Consider the following 19,945-nt stretch of genomic DNA (forward strand, 5'->3'; position numbering starts at 1 on the left):
TGTACTTAAAGGAAACCCTCATAGATCCATACAAATGGAATAGCAGATAGAGAAAACAAAATGTACCAACTGTAATGATATACTTCTATTACCATTTGTTGGCGTTCGGTGGCTATGGAATAAATCAGAATGGTTTGGTATTTTGGGGAGGTTTATACATACTTACATTTTTATATGTAGAAATAAAATATAGGCAAGGAGGTTGGCATATTGGTGTATGCCACTTTTTGGAATGAAAACTGCACACATTTTCTAGGACATCAAACTACAACATTCAGAATTATTTTGACATTTCTAGCATTGAAAGACCACATTGCTGGGCCCCATTCTCAAGAACAGTATAGGTCAAGTAACTTCTCAAGCAATTTTCTTGTGCTGTCTAAGCCCAACTCCATGAGGTGGGTCCTCAAGACCCAAATTCCATTTTGCAATGGTTAGTAGAATGGATTTTATTTTTTAAGAAGCACTTCATTTACATGTCTTTGGCAAGCACCCAAAAATTTTCCTAAGGACTATGGGCCTGATTCAAACACACTCGCAAGCGCACAACACTCGTAAGTGGTTCGACGGTCCCCCACTACCCATGCGCCGCCTCCGGCGTGTGCATGCGCAAGATCCATCCAGTGACGGCTGCTCCATCGATATGGGTCTAGCTACAAGACGGAGCGGCTGTCAATGTTGATTGATAACTCACCGCGTTTTGTATGCGGGGAGGGGGGGGTGGCTGCACAAATGCAGGCATTCCCTTAGGAACGCCTGGTGTTTGTGGGTGGCCCTACTGATATCACTAGTGATGTCAGTAGTGGACTTCCTGTTCTATTAGAGCAGGAAGTTTACTCGGGCTTGTGAGAGCTCAGACCCTTCCACAGGGTCTCCTCGCAAGCCTGATGGTCACGATAATCGCGATGGGCTCCAGGCCACTCGCAAAAGCTGTGGGTAGTCACCCAAAGCTTAGCGATCGGCCTGATGAAAGAAAAAAACAAATACAAAACATAAAAAAACGCCGTTATTCTGAGCAAGCACTCACTAGCAGCAAGCGGCTCTGAATCAGGCCCTATATCAGCTATAATCTAAAAGATATTGCTTAGAACATGTACAACATGGCAAATCCAGCATTTATTGGACTTTATATTCAGGATTCCCATGTATTAAAATTGTATGGTATAGAATATCCAGAAAATGCATAGATATTTATTGGTACCTTAAAAGAAGAGAGAATATATATATATATATATATTTTTTTTTTTTTAATTAAGTTGGAAACAGTAGCTGAATAATAGAATAAATTATCAATTTTCATAGCATTCACATAATTTGGGCATAATTTAGCAGAAGAGATTTGGAGTTTAATTTTCCTCATGCAGAGCTACCATTGGTCTCTAGCATAATAGTCTTTTAGCCATTCAAGGATTTCTAAGCAAATTCTATTTAGAAAAAAGTTGATATGGGGTAATGGGTTTTGCTAAATTCGTTTGAGCTTTTTAAAGGATCTTGAATTACTAAATATACAATCAAGCATCAGAAATGGTCAACCATAAATCAATTCATAGAAATACCTATAAACACTGGCAAATCAACAGTAAAATCCTAGAACATCTCAGTCCAGGGATTATCGGACATGGGTAGAGTAAAAAAATGATAGCTGGGGCAATTTCTATAAGCATTTGACCTAGCTCATGATGCAGAAGAATCGACATGGATCTGATATATGGTGAAAGAGTACACTAACAAATTGATGTATAAATGATTTCAATCATTTTCATTACCCAAGGAAATTATAACAACTCTTAGTTGAAAATCACTTTTCTGGACTGGACCAGAAATCATAGCACACAGCTGATCCTCGTTAGTATAGTGGTGAGTATCCCCGCCTGTCACGCGGGAGACTGGGGTTCAATTCCCCGACGGGGAGGCTATAACTTTTATTTCTCCAATATTCCATTTCAGACACAGAGGAAAAATAATAATACAAATGTTATGGCATGCATAAATAACAACCTAAACTATAATATATTGAGATGTGTACTTAAAGGAAACCCTCATAGATCCATACAAATGGAATAGCAGATAGAGAAAACAAAATGTACCAACTGTAATGATATACTTCTATTACCATTTGTTGGCGTTAGGTGGCTATGGAATAAATCAGAATGGTTTGGTATTTTGGGAAGGTTTATACATACTTACATTTTTATATGTAGAAATAAAATATAGGCAAGGAGGTTGGCATATTGGTGTATGCCACTTTTTGGAATGAAAACTGCACACATTTTCTAGGACATCAAACTACAACATTCAGAATTATTTTGACATTTCTAGCATTGAAAGACCACATTGTTGGGCCCTATTCTCAAGAACAGTATAGGTCAAGTAACTTCTCAAGCAATTTTCTTGTGCTGTCTAAGCCCAACTCCATGAGGTGGGTCCTCAAGACCCAAATTCCATTTTGCAATGGTTAGTAGAATGGATTTTATTTTTTAACAAGCACTTCATTTACATGTCTTTGGCAAGCACCCAAAAATTTTCCTAAGGACTATGGGCCTGATTCAGACACACTCGCAAGTGCACAACACTCGTAAGTGGTTCGACGGTCCCCCACTACCCATGCGCCGCCTCCGGCGTGTGCATGCGCAAGATCCGTCCAGTGACGGCTGCTCCATCGATATGTGTCTAGCTACAAGACGGAGCGGCTGTCAATGTTGATTGATAACTCACCGCGTTTTGTATGCGGGGAGGGGGGGGTGGCTGCACAAATGCAGGCATTCCCTTAGGAACGCCTGGTGTTTGTGGGTGGCCCTACTGATATCACTAGTGATGTCAGTAGTGGACTTCCTGTTCTATTAGAGCAGGAAGTTTACTCGGGCTTGTGAGAGCTCAGACCCTTCCACAGGGTCTCCTCGCAAGCCTGATGGTCACGATAATCGCGATGGGCTCCAGGCCACTCGCAAAAGCTGTGGGTAGTCACCCACAGCTTAGCGAGCGGCCTGATGAAAGAAAAAAACAAATACAAAACATAAAAAAACGCCGTTATTCTGAGCAAGCACTCACTAGCAGCAAGCGGCTCTGAATCAGGCCCTATATCAGCTATAATCTAAAAGATATTGCTTAGAACATGTACAACATGGCAAATCCAGCATTTATTGGACTTTATATTCAGGATTCCCATGTATTAAAATTGTATGGTATAGAATATCCAGAAAATGCATAGATATTTATTGGTACCTTAAAAGAAGAGAGAATATATATATATATATATATATATATATATATATTTTTTTTAATTAAGTTGGAAACAGTAGCTGAATAATAGAATAAATTATCAATTTTCATAGCATTCACATAATTTGGGCATAATTTAGCAGAAGAGATTTGGAGTTTAATTTTCCTCATGCAGAGCTACCATTGGTCTCTAGCATAATAGTCTTTTAGCCATTCAAGGATTTCTAAGCAAATTCTATTTAGAAAAAAGTTGATATGGGGTAATGGGTTTTGCTAAATTCGTTTGAGCTTTTTAAAGGATCTTGAATTACTAAATATACAATCAAGCATCAGAAATGGTCAACCATAAATCAATTCATAGAAATACCTATAAACACTGGCAAATCAACAGTAAAATCCTAGAACATCTCAGTCCAGGGATTATCGGACATGGGTAGAGTAAGAAAATGATAGCTGGGGCAATTTCTATAAGCATTTGACCTAGCTCATGATGCAGAAGAATCGACATGGATCTGATATATGGTGAAAGAGTACACTAACAAATTGATGTATAAATGATTTCAATCATTTTCATTACCCAAGGAAATTATAACAACTCTTAGTTGAAAATCACTTTTCTGGACTGGACCAGAAATCATAGCACACAGCTGATCCTCGTTAGTATAGTGGTGAGTATCCCCGCCTGTCACGCGGGAGACTGGGGTTCAATTCCCCGACGGGGAGGCTATAACTTTTATTTCTCCAATATTCCATTTCAGACACAGAGGAAAAATAATAATACAAATGTTATGGCATGCATAAATAACAACCTAAACTATAATATATTGAGATGTGTACTTAAAGGAAACCCTCATAGATCCATACAAATGGAATAGCAGATAGAGAAAACAAAATGTACCAACTGTAATGATATACTTCTATTACCATTTGTTGGCGTTAGGTGGCTATGGAATAAATCAGAATGGTTTGGTATTTTGGGAAGGTTTATACATACTTACATTTTTATATGTAGAAATAAAATATAGGCAAGGAGGTTGGCATATTGGTGTATGCCACTTTTTGGAATGAAAACTGCACACATTTTCTAGGACATCAAACTACAACATTCAGAATTATTTTGACATTTCTAGCATTGAAAGACCACATTGTTGGGCCCTATTCTCAAGAACAGTATAGGTCAAGTAACTTCTCAAGCAATTTTCTTGTGCTGTCTAAGCCCAACTCCATGAGGTGGGTCCTCAAGACCCAAATTCCATTTTGCAATGGTTAGTAGAATGGATTTTATTTTTTAACAAGCACTTCATTTACATGTCTTTGGCAAGCACCCAAAAATTTTCCTAAGGACTATGGGCCTGATTCAGACACACTCGCAAGTGCACAACACTCGTAAGTGGTTCGACGGTCCCCCACTACCCATGCGCTGCCTCCGGCGTGTGCATGCGCAAGATCCGTCCAGTGATGGCTGCTCCATCGATATGTGTCTAGCTACAAGACGGAGCGGCTGTCAATGTTGATTGATAACTCACCGCGTTTTGTATGCGGGGAGGGGGGGGTGGCTGCACAAATGCAGGCATTCCCTTAGGAACGCCTGGTGTTTGTTGGTGGCCCTACTGATATCACTAGTGATGTCAGTAGTCGACTTCCTGTTCTATTAGAGCAGGAAGTTTACTCGGGCTTGTGAGAGCTCAGACCCTTCCACAGGGTCTCCTCGCAAGCCTGATGGTCACGATAATCGCGATGGGCTCCAGGCCACTCGCAAAAGCTGTGGGTAGTCACCCACAGCTTAGCGAGCGGCCTGATGAAAGAAAAAAACAAATACAAAACATAAAAAAACGCTGTTATTCTGAGCAAGCACTCACTAGCAGCAAGCGGCTCTGAATCAGGCCCTATATCAGCTACAATCTAAAAGATATTGCTTAGAACATGTACAACATGGCAAATCCAGCATTTATTGGACTTTATATTCAGGATTCCCATGTATTAAAATTGTATGGTATAGAATATCCAGAAAATGCATAGATATTTATTGGTACCTTAAAAGAAGAGAGAATATATATATATATATATATATATATATATATTTTTTTTTTAATTAAGTTGGAAACAGTAGCTGAATAATAGAATAAATTATCAATTTTCATAGCATTCACATAATTTGGGCATAATTTAGCAGAAGAGATTTGGAGTTTAATTTTCCTCATGCAGAGCTACCATTGGTCTCTAGCATAATAGTCTTTTAGCCATTCAAGGATTTCTAAGCAAATTCTATTTAGAAAAAAGTTGATATGGGGTAATGGGTTTTGCTAAATTCGTTTGAGCTTTTTAAAGGATCTTGAATTACTAAATATACAATCAAGCATCAGAAATGGTCAACCATAAATCAATTCATAGAAATACCTATAAACACTGGCAAATCAACAGTAAAATCCTAGAACATCTCAGTCCAGGGATTATCGGACATGGGTAGAGTAAGAAAATGATAGATGGGGCAATTTCTATAAGCATTTGACCTAGCTCATGATGCAGAAGAATCGACATGGATCTGATATATGGTGAAAGAGTACACTAACAAATTGATGTATAAATGATTTCAATCATTTTCATTACCCAAGGAAATTATAACAACTCTTAGTTGAAAATCACTTTTCTGGACTGGACCAGAAATCATAGCACACAGCTGATCCTCGTTAGTATAGTGGTGAGTATCCCTGCCTGTCACGCGGGAGACTGGGGTTCAATTCCCCGATGGGGAGGCTATAACTTTTATTTCTCCAATATTCCATTTCAGACACAGTGGAAAAATAATAATACAAATGTTATGGCATGCATAAATAACAACCTAAACTATAATATATTGAGATGTGTACTTAAAGGAAACCCTCATAGATCCATACAAATGGAATAGCAGATAGAGAAAACAAAATGTACCAACTGTAATGATATACTTCTATTACCATTTGTTGGCGTTAGGTGGCTATGGAATAAATCAGAATGGTTTGGTATTTTGGGAAGGTTTATACATACTTACATTTTTATATGTAGAAATAAAATATAGGCAAGGAGGTTGGCATATTGGTGTATGCCACTTTTTGGAATGAAAACTGCACACATTTTCTAGGACATCAAACTACAACATTCAGAATTATTTTGACATTTCTAGCATTGAAAGACCACATTGTTGGGCCCTATTCTCAAGAACAGTATAGGTCAAGTAACTTCTCAAGCAATTTTCTTGTGCTGTCTAAGCCCAACTCCATGAGGTGGGTCCTCAAGACCCAAATTCCATTTTGCAATGGTTAGTAGAATGGATTTTATTTTTTAACAAGCACTTCATTTACATGTCTTTGGCAAGCACCCAAAAATTTTCCTAAGGACTATGGGCCTGATTCAGACACACTCGCAAGCGCACAACACTCGTAAGTGGTTCGACGGTCCCCCACTACCCATGCGCCGCCTCCGGAGTGTGCATGCGCAAGATCCGTCCAGCGACGGCTGCTCCATCGATATGGGTCTAGCTACAAGACGGAGCGGCTGTCAATGTTGATTGATAACTCACCGCGTTTTGTATGCGGGGAGGGGGGGGTGGCTGCACAAATGCAGGCATTCCCTTAGGAACGCCTGGTGTTTGTGGGTGGCCCTACTGATATCACTAGTGATGTCAGTAGTGGACTTCCTGTTCTATTAGAGCAGGAAGTTTACTCGGGCTTGTGAGAGCTCAGACCCTTCCACAGGGTCTCCTCGCAAGCCTGATGGTCACGATAATCGCGATGGGCTCCAGGCCACTCGTAAAAGCTGTGGGTAGTCACCCACAGCTTAGCGAGCGGCCTGATGAAAGAAAAAAACAAATACAAAACATAAAAAAACGCCGTTATTCTGAGCAAGCACTCACTAGCAGCAAGCGGCTCTGAAACAGGCCCTATATCAGCTATAATCTAAAAGATATTGCTTAGAACATGTACAACATGGCAAATCCAGCATTTATTGGACTTTATATTCAGGATTCCCATGTATTAAAATTGTATGGTATAGAATATCCAGAAAATGCATAGATATTTATTGGTACCTTAAAAGAAGAGAGAATATATATATATTTATATATATATATATTTTTTAATTAAGTTGGAAACAGTAGCTGAATAATAGAATAAATTATCAATTTTTATAGCATTCACATAATTTGGGCATAATTTAGCAGAAGAGATTTGGAGTTTAATATTCCTCATGCAGAGCTACCATTGGTCTCTAGCATAATAGTCTTTTAGCCATTCAAGGATTTCTAAGCAAATTCTATTTAGAAAAAAGTTGATAAGGGGTAATGGGTTTTGCTAAATTCATTTGAGCTTTTTAAAGGATCTTGAATTACTAAATATACAATCAAGCATCAGAAATGGTCAACCATAAATCAATTCATAGAAATACCTATAAACACTGGCAAATCAACAGTAAAATCCTAGAACATCTCAGTCCAGGGATTATCGGACATGGGTAGAGTAAGAAAATGATAGCTGGGGCAATTTCTATAAGCATTTGACCTAGCTCATGATGCAGAAGAATCGACATGGATCTGATATATGGTGAAAGAGTACACTAACAAATTGATGTATAAATGATTTCAATAATTTTCATTACCCAAGGAAATTATAACAACTCTTAGTTGAAAATCACTTTTCTGGACTGGACCAGAAATCACAGCCCACAGCTGATCCTCGTTGGTATAGTGGTGAGTATCCCCACCTGTCACGCGGGAGACCGGAGTTCAATTCCCTGACGGGGAGGCTATAACTTTTATTTCTCCAATATTCCATTTCAGACACAGTGGAAAAATAATAATACAAATGTTATGGCATGCATAAATAACAACCCAAACTATAATATATTGAGATGTGTACTTAAAGGAAACCCTCATAGATCCATACAAATGGAATAGCAGATAGAGAAAACAAAATGTACCAACTGTAATGATATACTTCTATTACCATTTGTTGGCGTTAGGTGGCTATGGAATAAATCAGAATGGTTTGGTATTTTGGGAAGGTTTATACATACTTACATTTTTATATGTAGAAATAAAATATAGGCAAGGAGGTTGGCATATTGGTGTATGCCACTTTTTGGAATGAAAACTGCACACATTTTCTAGGACATCAAACTACAACATTCAGAATTATTTTGACATTTCTAGCATTGAAAGACCACATTGTTGGGCCCTATTCTCAAGAACAGTATAGGTCAAGTAACTTCTCAAGCAATTTTCTTGTGCTGTCTAAGCCCAACTCCATGAGGTGGGTCCTCAAGACCCAAATTCCATTTTGCAATGGTTAGTAGAATGGATTTTATTTTTTAACAAGCACTTCATTTACATGTCTTTGGCAAGCACCCAAAAATTTTCCTAAGGACTATGGGCCTGATTCAGACACACTCGCAAGCGCACAACACTTGTAAGTGGTTCAACGGTCCCCCACTACCCATGCACCGCCTCCGGAGTGTGCATGCGCAAGATCCGTCCAGCGACGGCTGCTCCATCGATATGGGTCTAGCTACAAGACGGAGCGGCTGTCAATGTTGATTGATAACTCACCGCATTTTGTATGCGGGGAGGGGGGGGTGGCTGCACAAATGCAGGCATTCCCTTAGGAACGCCTGGTGTTTGTGGGTGGCCCTACTGACATCACTAGTGATGTCAGTAGTGGATTTCCTGTTCTATTAGAGCAGGAAGTTTACTCAAGCTTGTGAGAGCTCAGACCCTTCCACAGGATCTCCTCGCAAGCCTGATGGTCACGATAATCGCGATGGGCTCCAGGCCACTCGCAAAAGCTGTGGGTAGTCACCCACAGCTTAGCGAGCGGCCTGATGAAAGAAAAAAACAAATACAAAACATAAAAAAACGCCGTTATTCTGAGCAAGCACTCACTAGCAGCAAGCGGCTCTGAATCAGGCCCTATATCAGCTATAATCTAAAAGATATTGCTTAGAACATGTACAACATGGCAAATCCAGCATTTATTGGACTTTATATTCAGGATTCCCATGTATTAAAATTGTATGGTATAGAATATCCAGAAAATGCATAGATATTTATTGGTGCCTTAAAAGAAGAGTGAATATATATATATATATATATTTTTTTTTTTATTTTTTTTTATTTTTTATTAAGTTGGAAACAGTAGCTGAATAATAGAATAAATTATCAATTTTTATAGCATTCACATAATTTGGGCATAATTTAGCAGAAGAGATTTGGAGTTTAATATTCCTCATGCAGAGCTACCATTGGTCTCTAGCATAATAGTCTTTTAGCCATTCAAGGATTTCTAAGCAAATTCTAATTATAAAAAAGTTGATAAGGGGTAATGGGTTTTGCTAAATTCATTTGAGCTTTTTAAAGGATCTTGAATTACTAAATATACAATCAAGCATCAGAAATGGTCAACCATAAATCAATTCATAGAAATACCTATAAACACTGGCAAATCAACAGTAAAATCCTAGAACATCTCAGTCCAGGGATTATCGGACATGGGTAGAGTAAGAAAATGATAGCTGGGGCAATTTCTATAAGCATTTGACCTAGCTCATGATGCAGAAGAATCGATATGGATCTGATATATGGTGAAAGAGTACACTAACAAATTGATGTATAAATGATTTCAATCATTTTCATTACCCAAGGAAATTATAACAACTCTTAGTTGAAAATCACTTTTCTGGACTGGACCAGAAATCACAGCACACAGCTGATCCTCGTTAGTATAGTGGTGAGTATCCCCACAAGACGGAGCGGCTGTCAATGTTGATTGATAACTCACCGCGTTTTGTATGCGGGGAGGGGGGGTTGGCTGCACACATGCAGGCATTCCCTTAGGATCGCCTGGTGTTTTTGGGTGGCCCTACTGACATCACTAGTGATGTCAGTAGTGGACTTCCTGTTCTATTAGAGCAGGAAGTTTACTCGGGCTTGTGAGAGCTCAGACCCTTCCACAGGGTCTCCTCGCAAGCCTGATGGTCACGATAATCGTGATGGGCTCCAGGCCACTCGCAAAAGCTGTGGGTAGTCACCCACAGCTTAGCGAGCGGCCTGATGAAAGAAAAAAAACAAATACAAAACATAAAAGAACGCCGTTATTCTGAGCAAGCACTCACTAGCAGCAAGCGGCTCTGAATCAGGCCCTATATCAGCTATAATCTAAAAGATATTGCTTAGAACATGTACAACATGGCAAATCCAGCATTTATTGGACTTTATATTCAGGATTCCCATGTATTAAAATTGTATGGTATAGAATATCCAGAAAATGCATAGATATTTATTGGTGCCTTAAAAGAAGAGTGAATATATACATATATATTTTATTTTTAATTAAGTTGGAAACAGTAGCTGAATAATAGAATAAATTATCAATTTTTATAGCATTCACATAATTTGGGCATAATTTAGCAGAAGAGATTTGGAGTTTAATATTCCTCATGCAGAGCTACCATTGGTCTCTAGCATAATAGTCTTTTAGCCATTCAAGGATTTCTAAGCAAATTCTAATTAGAAAAAAGTTGATAAGGGGTAATGGGTTTTGCTAAATTCATTTGAGCTTTTTAAAGGATCTTGAATTACTAAATATACAATCAAGCATCAGAAATGGTCAACCATAAATCAATTCATAGAAATACCTATAAACACTGGCAAATCAACAGTAAAATCCTAGAACATCTCAGTCCAGGGATTATCGGACATGGGTAGAGTAAGAAAATGATAGCTGGGGCAATTTCTATAAGCATTTGACCTAGCTCATGATGCAGAAGAATCTACATGGATCTGATATATGGTGAAAGAGTACACTAACAAATTGATGTATAAATGATTTCAATCATTTTCATTACCCAAGGAAATTATAACAACTCTTAGTTGAAAATCACTTTTCTGGACTGGACCAGAAATCACAGCACACAGCTGATCCTCGTTAGTATAGTGGTGAGTATCCCCGCCTGTCACGCGGGAGACCGGGGTTCAATTCCCCGATGGGGAGGCTATAACTTTTATTTCTCCAATATTCCATTTCAGACACAGTGGAAAAATAATAATTCAAATGTTATGGCATGCATAAATAACAACCCAAACTATAATATATTGAGATGTGTACTTAAAGGAAACCCTCATAGATCCATACAAATGGAATAGCAGATAGAGAAAACAAAATGTACCAACTGTAATGATATACTTCTATTACCATTTGTTGGCGTTAGGTGGCTATGGAATAAATCAGAATGGTTTGGTATTTTGGGAAGGTTTATACATACTTACATTTTTATATGTAGAAGTAAAATATAGGCAAGGAGGTTGGCATATTGGTGTATGCCACTTTTTGGAATGAAAACTGCACACATTTTCTAGGACATCAAACTACAACATTCAGAATTATTTTGACATTTCTAGCATTGAAAGACCACATTGCTGGGCCCCATTCTCAAGAACAGTATAGGTCAAGTAACTTCTCAAGCAATTTTCTTGTGCTGTCTAAGCCCAACTCCGTGAGGTGGGTCCTCAAGACCCAAATTCCATTTTGCAATGGTTAGTAGAATGGATTTTATTTTTTAACAAGCACTTCATTTACATGTCTTTGGCAAGCACCCAAAAATTTTCCTAAGGACTATGGGCCTGATTCAGACACACTCGCAAGCGCACAACACTCGTAAGTGGTTCGACGGTCCCCCACTACCCATGCGCCGCCTCCGGCGTGTGCATGCACAAGATCCGTCCAGCGACGGCTGCTCCATCGATATGGGTCTAGCTACAAGACGGAGCGGCTGTCAATGTTGATTGATAACTCACCGCGTTTTGTATGCGGGGAGGGGGGGGTGGCTGCACAAATGCAGGCATTCCCTTAGGAACGCCTGGTGTTTGTGGGTGGCCCTACTGACATCACTAGTGATGTCAGTAGTGGACTTCCTGTTCTATTAGAGCAGGAAGTTTACTCGGGCTCGTGAGAGCTCAGACCCTTCCACAGGGTCTCCTCGCAAGCCTGATGGTCACGATAATCGCGATGGGCTCCAGGCCACTCACAAAAGCTGTGGGTAGTCACCCACAGCTTAGCGAGCGGCCTGATGAAAGAAAAAAACAAATACAAAACATAAAAAACCGCCGTTATTCTGAGCAAGCACTCACTAGCAGCAAGCGGCTCTGAATCAGGCCCTATATCAGCTATAATCTAAAAGATATTGCTTAGAACATGTACAACATGGCAAATCCAGCATTTATTGGACTTTATATTCAGGATTCCCATGTATTAAAATTGTATGGAATAGAATATCCAGAAAATGCATAGATATTTATTGGTGCCTTAAAAGAAGAGTGAATATATATATATTTATATATATTTTTTTTAATTAAGTTGGAAACAGTAGCTGAATAATAGAATAAATTATCAATTTTTATAGCATTCACATAATTTGGGCATAATTTAGCAGAAGAGATTTGGAGTTTAATATTCCTCATGCAGAGCTACCATTGGTCTCTAGCATAATAGTCTTTTAGCCATTCAAGGATTTCTAAGCAAATTCTAATTAGAAAAAAGTTGATAAGGGGTAATGGGTTTTGCTAAATTCATTTGAGCTTTTTAAAGGATCTTGAATTACTAAATATACAATCAAGCATCAGAAATGGTCAACCATAAATCAATTCATAGAAATACCTATAAACACTGGCAAATCAACAGTAAAATCCTAGAACATCTCAGTCCAGGGATTATCGGACATGGGTAGAGTAAGAAAATGATAGCTGGAGCAATTTCTATAAGCATTTGACCTAGCTCATGATGCAGAAGAATCGACATGGATCTGATATATGGTGAAAGAGTACACTAACAAATTGATGTATAAAAGATTTCAATCATTTTCATTACCCAAGGAAATTATAACAACTCTTAGTTGAAAATCACTTTTCTGGACTGGACCAGAAATCACAGCACACAGCTGATCCTCGTTAGTATAGTGGTGAGTATTCCCGCCTGTCACGTGGGAGACCGGGGTTCAATTCCCCGACGGGGAGGCTATAACTTTTATTTCTCCAATATTCCATTTCAGACACAGTGGAAAAATAATAATACAAATGTTATGGCATGCATAAATAACAACCCAAACTATAATATATTGAGATGTGTACTTAAAGGAAACCCTCATAGATCCATACAAATGGAATAGCAGATAGAGAAAACAAAATGTACCAACTGTAATTATATACTTCTATTACCATTTGTTGGCGTTCGGTGGCTATGGAATAAATCAGAATGGTTTGGTATTTTGGGGAGGTTTATACATACTTACATTTTTATATGTAGAAATAAAATATAGGCAAGGAGGTTGGCATATTGGTGTATGCCACTTTTTGGAATGAAAACTGCACACATTTTCTAGGACATCAAACTACAACATTCAGAATTATTTTGACATTTCTAGCATTGAAAGACCACATTGCTGGGCCCCATTCTCAAGAACAGTATAGGTCAAGTAACTTCTCAAGCAATTTTCTTGTGCTGTCTAAGCCCAACTCCATGAGGTGGGTCCTCAAGACCCAAATTCCATTTTGCAATGGTTAGTAGAATGGATTTTATTTTTTAACAAGCACTTCATTTACATGTCTTTGGCAAGCACCCAAAAATTTTCCTAAGGACTATGGGCCTGATTCAGACACACTCGCAAGCGCACAACACTCGTAAGTGGTTCGACGGTCCCCCACTACCCATGCGCCGCCTCCGGCGTGTGCATGCACAAGATCCGTCCAGCGACTGCTGCTCCATCGATATGGGTCTAGCTACAAGACGGAGCGGCTGTCAATGTTGATTGATAACTCACCGCGTTTTGTATGCGGGGAGGGGGGGGTGGCTGCACAAATGCAGGCATTCCCTTAGGAACGCCTGGTGTTTGTGGGTGGCCCTACTGACATCACTAGTGATGTCAGTAGTGGACTTCCTGTTCTATTAGAGCAGGAAGTTTACTCGGGCTCGTGAGAGCTCAGACCCTTCCACAGGGTCTCCTCGCAAGCCTGATGGTCACGATAATCGTGATGGGCTCCAGGCCACTCGAAAAAGCTGTGGGTAGTCACCCACAGCTTAGCAAGCGGCCTGATGAAAGAAAAAAACAAATACAAAACATAAAAAACCGCCGTTATTCTGAGCAAGCACTCACTAGCAGCAAGCGGCTCTGAATCAGGCCCTATATCAGCTATAATCTAAAAGATATTGCTTAGAACATGTACAACATGGCAAATCCAGCATTTATTGGACTTTATATTCAGGATTCCCATGTATTAAAATTGTATGGAATAGAATATCCAGAAAATGCATAGATATTTATTGGTGCCTTAAAAGAAGAGAGAATATATATATATATATTTTTTAATTAAGTTGGAAACAGTAGCTGAATAATAGAATAAATTATCAATTTTTATAGCATTCACATAATTTGGGCATAATTTAGCAGAAGAGATTTGGAGTTTAATATTCCTCATGCAGAGCTACCATTGGTCTCTAGCATAATAGTCTTTTAGCCATTCAAGGATTTCTAAGCAAATTCTAATTAGAAAAAAGTTGATAAGGGGTAATGGGTTTTGCTAAATTCATTTGAGCTTTTTAAATGATCTTGAATTACTAAATATTCAATCAAGCATCAGAAATGGTCAACCATAAATCAATTCATAGAAATACCTATAAACACTGGCAAATCAACAGTAAAATCCTAGAACATCTCAGTCCAGGGATTATCGGACATGGGTAGAGTAAGAAAATGATAGCTGGAGCAATTTCTATAAGCATTTGACCTAGCTCATGATGCAGAAGAATCGACATGGATCTGATATATGGTGAAAGAGTACACTAACAAATTGATGTATAAATGATTTCAATCATTTTCATTACCCAAGGAAATTATAACAACTCTTAGTTGAAAATCACTTTTCTGGACTGGACCAGAAATCACAGCACACAGCTGATCCTCGTTAGTATAGTGGTGAGTATCCCCGCCTGTCACGCGGGAGACCGGGGTTCAATTCCCCGACGGGGAGGCTATAACTTTTATTTCTCCAATATTCCATTTCAGACACAGTGGAAAAATAATAATACAAATGTTATGGCATGCATAAATAACAACCCAAACTATAATATATTGAGATGTGTACTTAAAGGAAACCCTCATAGATCCATACAAATGGAATAGCAGATAGAGAAAACAAAATGTACCAACTGTAATGATATACTTCTATTACCATTTGTTGGCGTTAGGTGGCTATGGAATAAATCAGAATGGTTTGGTATTTTGGGAAGGTTTATACATACTTACATTTTTATATGTAGAAGTAAAATATAGGCAAGGAGGTTGGCATATTGGTGTATGCCACTTTTTGGAATGAAAACTGCACACATTTTCTAGGACATCAAACTACAACATTCAGAATTATTTTGACATTTCTAGCATTGAAAGACCACATTGCTGGGCCCCATTCTCAAGAACAGTATAGGTCAAGTAACTTCTCAAGCAATTTTCTTGTGCTGTCTAAGCCCAACTCCGTGAGGTGGGTCCTCAAGACCCAAATTCCATTTTGCAATGGTTAGTAGAATGGATTTTATTTTTTAACAAGCACTTCAGTTACATGTCTTTGGCAAGCACCCAAAAATTTTCCTAAGGACTATGGGCCTGATTCAGACACACTCGCAAGCGCACAACACTCGTAAGTGGTTCGACGGTCCCCCACTACCCATGCGCCGCCTCCGGCGTGTGCATGCACAAGATCCGTCCAGCGACGGCTGCTCCATCGATATGGGTCTAGCTACAAGACGGAGCGGCTGTCAATGTTGATTGATAACTCACCGCGTTTTGTATGCGGGGAGGGGGGGGTGGCTGCACAAATGCAGGCATTCCCTTAGGAACGCCTGGTGTTTGTGGGTGGCCCTACTGACATCACTAGTGATGTCAGTAGTGGACTTCCTGTTCTATTAGAGCAGGAAGTTTACTCGGGCTCGTGAGAGCTCAGACCCTTCCACAGGGTCTCCTCGCAAGCCTGATGGTCACGATAATCGCGATGGGCTCCAGGCCACTCACAAAAGCTGTGGGTAGTCACCCACAGCTTAGCGAACGGCCTGATGAAAGAAAAAAACAAATACAAAACATAAAAAACCGCCGTTATTCTGAGCAAGCACTCACTAGCAGCAAGCGGCTCTGAATCAGGCCCTATATCAGCTATAATCTAAAAGATATTGCTTAGAACATGTACAACATGGCAAATCCAGCATTTATTGGACTTTATATTCAGGATTCCCATGTATTAAAATTGTATGGAATAGAATATCCAGAAAATGCATAGATATTTATTGGTGCCTTAAAAGAAGAGTGAATATATATATATTTATATATATTTTTTTTAATTAAGTTGGAAACAGTAGCTGAATAATAGAATAAATTATCAATTTTTATAGCATTCACATAATTTGGGCATAATTTAGCAGAAGAGATTTGGAGTTTAATATTCCTCATGCAGAGCTACCATTGGTCTCTAGCATAATAGTCTTTTAGCCATTCAAGGATTTCTAAGCAAATTCTAATTAGAAAAAAGTTGATAAGGGGTAATGGGTTTTGCTAAATTCATTTGAGCTTTTTAAAGGATCTTGAATTACTAAATATACAATCAAGCATCAGAAATGGTCAACCATAAATCAATTCATAGAAATACCTATAAACACTGGCAAATCAACAGTAAAATCCTAGAACATCTCAGTCCAGGGATTATCGGACATGGGTAGAGTAAGAAAATGATAGCTGGGGCAATTTCTATAAGCATTTGACCTAGCTCATGATGCAGAAGAATCGACATGGATCTGATATATGGTGAAAGAGTACACTAACAAATTGATGTATAAAAGATTTCAATCATTTTCATTACCCAAGGAAATTATAACAACTCTTAGTTGAAAATCACTTTTCTGGACTGGACCAGAAATCACAGCACACAGCTGATCCTCGTTAGTATAGTGGTGAGTATTCCCGCCTGTCACATGGGAGACCGGGGTTCAATTCCCCGACGGGGAGGCTATAACTTTTATTTCTCCAATATTCCATTTCAGACACAGTGGAAAAATAATAATACAAATGTTATGGCATGCATAAATAACAACCCAAACTATAATATATTGAGATGTGTACTTAAAGGAAACCCTCATAGATCCATACAAATGGAATAGCAGATAGAGAAAACAAAATGTACCAACTGTAATTATATACTTCTATTACCATTTGTTGGCGTTCGGTGGCTATGGAATAAATCAGAATGGTTTGGTATTTTGGGGAGGTTTATACATACTTACATTTTTATATGTAGAAATAAAATATAGACAAGGAGGTTGGCATATTGGTGTATGCCACTTTTTGGAATGAAAACTGCACACATTTTCTAGGACATCAAACTACAACATTCAGAATTATTTTGACATTTCTAGCATTGAAAGACCACATTGCTGGGCCCCATTCTCAAGAACAGTATAGGTCAAGTAACTTCTCAAGCAATTTTCTTGTGCTGTCTAAGCCCAACTCCATGAGGTGGGTCCTCAAGACCCAAATTCCATTTTGCAATGGTTAGTAGAATGGATTTTATTTTTTAACAAGCACTTCATTTACATGTCTTTGGCAAGCACCCAAAAATTTTCCTAAGGACTATGGGCCTGATTCAGACACACTCGCAAGCGCACAACACTCGTAAGTGGTTCGACGGTCCCCCACTACCCATGCGCCGCCTCCGGCGTGTGCATGCACAAGATCCGTCCAGCGACGGCTGCTCCATCGATATGGGTCTAGCTACAAGACGGAGCGGCTGTCAATGTTTATTGATAACTCACCGTGTTTTGTATGCGGGGAGGGGGGGGTGGCTGCACAAATGCAGGCATTCCCTTAGGAACGCCTGGTGTTTGTGGGTGGCCCTACTGACATCACTAGTGATGTCAGTAGTGGACTTCCTGTTCTATTAGAGCAGGAAGTTTACTCGGGCTTGTGAGAGCTCAGACCCTTCTACAGGGTCTCCTCGCAAGCCTGATGGTCACGATAATCGCGATGGGCTCCAGGCCACTCGCAAAAGCTGTGGGTAGTCACCCACAGCTTAGCGAGCGGCCTGATGAAAGAAAAAAACAAATACAAAACATAAAAAACCGCCGTTATTCTGAGCAAGCACTCACTAGCAGCAAGCGGCTCTGAATCAGGCCCTATATCAGCTATAATCGAAAAGATATTGCTTAGAACATGTACAACATGGCAAATCCAGCATTTATTGGACTTTATATTCAGGATTCCCATGTATTAAAATTGTATGGTATAGAATATCCAGAAAATGCATAGATATTTATTGGTGCCTTAAAAGAAGAGTGAATATATATATATATATATATATTTTTTTTTAATTAAGTTGGAAACAGTAGCTGAATAATAGAATAAATTATCAATTTTTATAGCATTCACATAATTTGGGCATAATTTAGCAGAAGAGATTTGGAGTTTAATATTCCTCATGCAGAGCTACCATTGGTCTCTAGCATAATAGTCTTTTAGCCATTCAAGGATTTCTATGCAAATTCTAATTAGAAAAAAGTTAATAAGGGGTAATAGGTTTTGCTAAATTCATTTGAGCTTTTTAAAGGATCTTGAATTACTAAATATACAATCAAGCATCAGAAATGGTCAACCATAAATCAATTCATAGAAATACCTATAAACACTGGCAAATCAACAGTAAAATCCTAGAACATCTCAGTCCAGGGATTATCGGACATGGGTAGAGTAAGAAAATGATAGCTGGGGCAATTTCTATAAGCATTTGACCTAGCTCATGATGCAGAAGAATCGACATGGATCTGATATATGGTGAAAGAGTACACTAACAAATTGATGTATAAATGATTTCAATCATTTTCATTACCCAAGGAAATTATAACAACTCTTAGTTGAAAATCACTTTTCTGGACTGGACCAGAAATCACAGCACACAGCTGATCCTCGTTAGTATAGTGGTGAGTATCCCCGCCTGTCACGCGGGAGACCGGGGTTCAATTCCCCGACGGGGAGGCTATAACTTTTATTTCTCCAATATTCCATTTCAGACACAGTGGAAAAATAATAATACAAATGTTATGGCATGCATAAATAACAACCCAAACTATAATATATTGAGATGTGTACTTAAAGGAAACCCTCATAGATCCATACAAATGGAATAGCAGATAGAGAAAACAAAATGTACCAACTGTAATGATATACTTCTATTACCATTTGTTGGCGTTAGGTGGCTATGGAATAAATCAGAATGGTTTGGTATTTTGGGAAGGTTTATACATACTTACATTTTTATATGTAGAAATAAAATATAGGCAAGGAGGTTGGCATATTGGTGTATGCCACTTTTTGGAATGAAAACTGCACACATTTTCTAGGACATCAAACTACAACATTCAGAATTATTTTGACATTTCTAGCATTGAAAGACCACATTGCTGGGCCCCATTCTCAAGAACAGTATAGGTCAAGTAACTTCTCAAGCAATTTTCTTGTGCTGTCTAATCCCAACTCCATGAGGTGGGTCCTCAAGACCCAAATTCCATTTTGCAATGGTTAGTAGAATGGATTTTATTTTTTAACAAGCACTTCATTTACATGTCTTTGGCAAGCACCCAAAAATTTTCCTAAGGACTATGGGCCTGATTCAGACACA

General features: G+C 38.8%; 7 non-coding genes across 7 annotated transcripts; all 7 read left to right on the forward strand.

Moving 5' to 3' along the window:
- Nucleotides 1-1,840: 1,840 nt before the first annotated feature.
- TRNAD-GUC (transfer RNA aspartic acid (anticodon GUC)) lies at nt 1,841-1,912 on the forward strand. The gene has a single exon. It is a non-coding gene; the product is annotated as a tRNA-Asp (tRNA).
- A 1,958-nt stretch (nt 1,913-3,870) lies between these two features.
- Nucleotides 3,871-3,942, forward strand: TRNAD-GUC (transfer RNA aspartic acid (anticodon GUC)). The gene has a single exon. It is a non-coding gene; the product is annotated as a tRNA-Asp (tRNA).
- Nucleotides 3,943-11,165: 7,223 nt separating this feature from the next.
- On the forward strand, nt 11,166-11,237 carry TRNAD-GUC (transfer RNA aspartic acid (anticodon GUC)). Its single transcript has one exon. It is a non-coding gene; the product is annotated as a tRNA-Asp (tRNA).
- A 1,946-nt stretch (nt 11,238-13,183) lies between these two features.
- Nucleotides 13,184-13,255, forward strand: TRNAD-GUC (transfer RNA aspartic acid (anticodon GUC)). The gene has a single exon. It is a non-coding gene; the product is annotated as a tRNA-Asp (tRNA).
- A 1,938-nt stretch (nt 13,256-15,193) lies between these two features.
- TRNAD-GUC (transfer RNA aspartic acid (anticodon GUC)) lies at nt 15,194-15,265 on the forward strand. Its single transcript has one exon. It is a non-coding gene; the product is annotated as a tRNA-Asp (tRNA).
- A 1,946-nt stretch (nt 15,266-17,211) lies between these two features.
- On the forward strand, nt 17,212-17,283 carry TRNAD-GUC (transfer RNA aspartic acid (anticodon GUC)). Its single transcript has one exon. It is a non-coding gene; the product is annotated as a tRNA-Asp (tRNA).
- A 1,947-nt stretch (nt 17,284-19,230) lies between these two features.
- TRNAD-GUC (transfer RNA aspartic acid (anticodon GUC)) lies at nt 19,231-19,302 on the forward strand. The gene has a single exon. It is a non-coding gene; the product is annotated as a tRNA-Asp (tRNA).
- The last annotated feature ends 643 nt before the right edge of the window (nt 19,303-19,945 follow it).

Source organism: Taudactylus pleione, unplaced genomic scaffold, assembly GCF_031769625.1.
Source record: "Taudactylus pleione unplaced genomic scaffold, aTauple2 ptg000282l, whole genome shotgun sequence".
Lineage (NCBI taxonomy): Eukaryota > Metazoa > Chordata > Amphibia > Anura > Myobatrachidae > Taudactylus > Taudactylus pleione.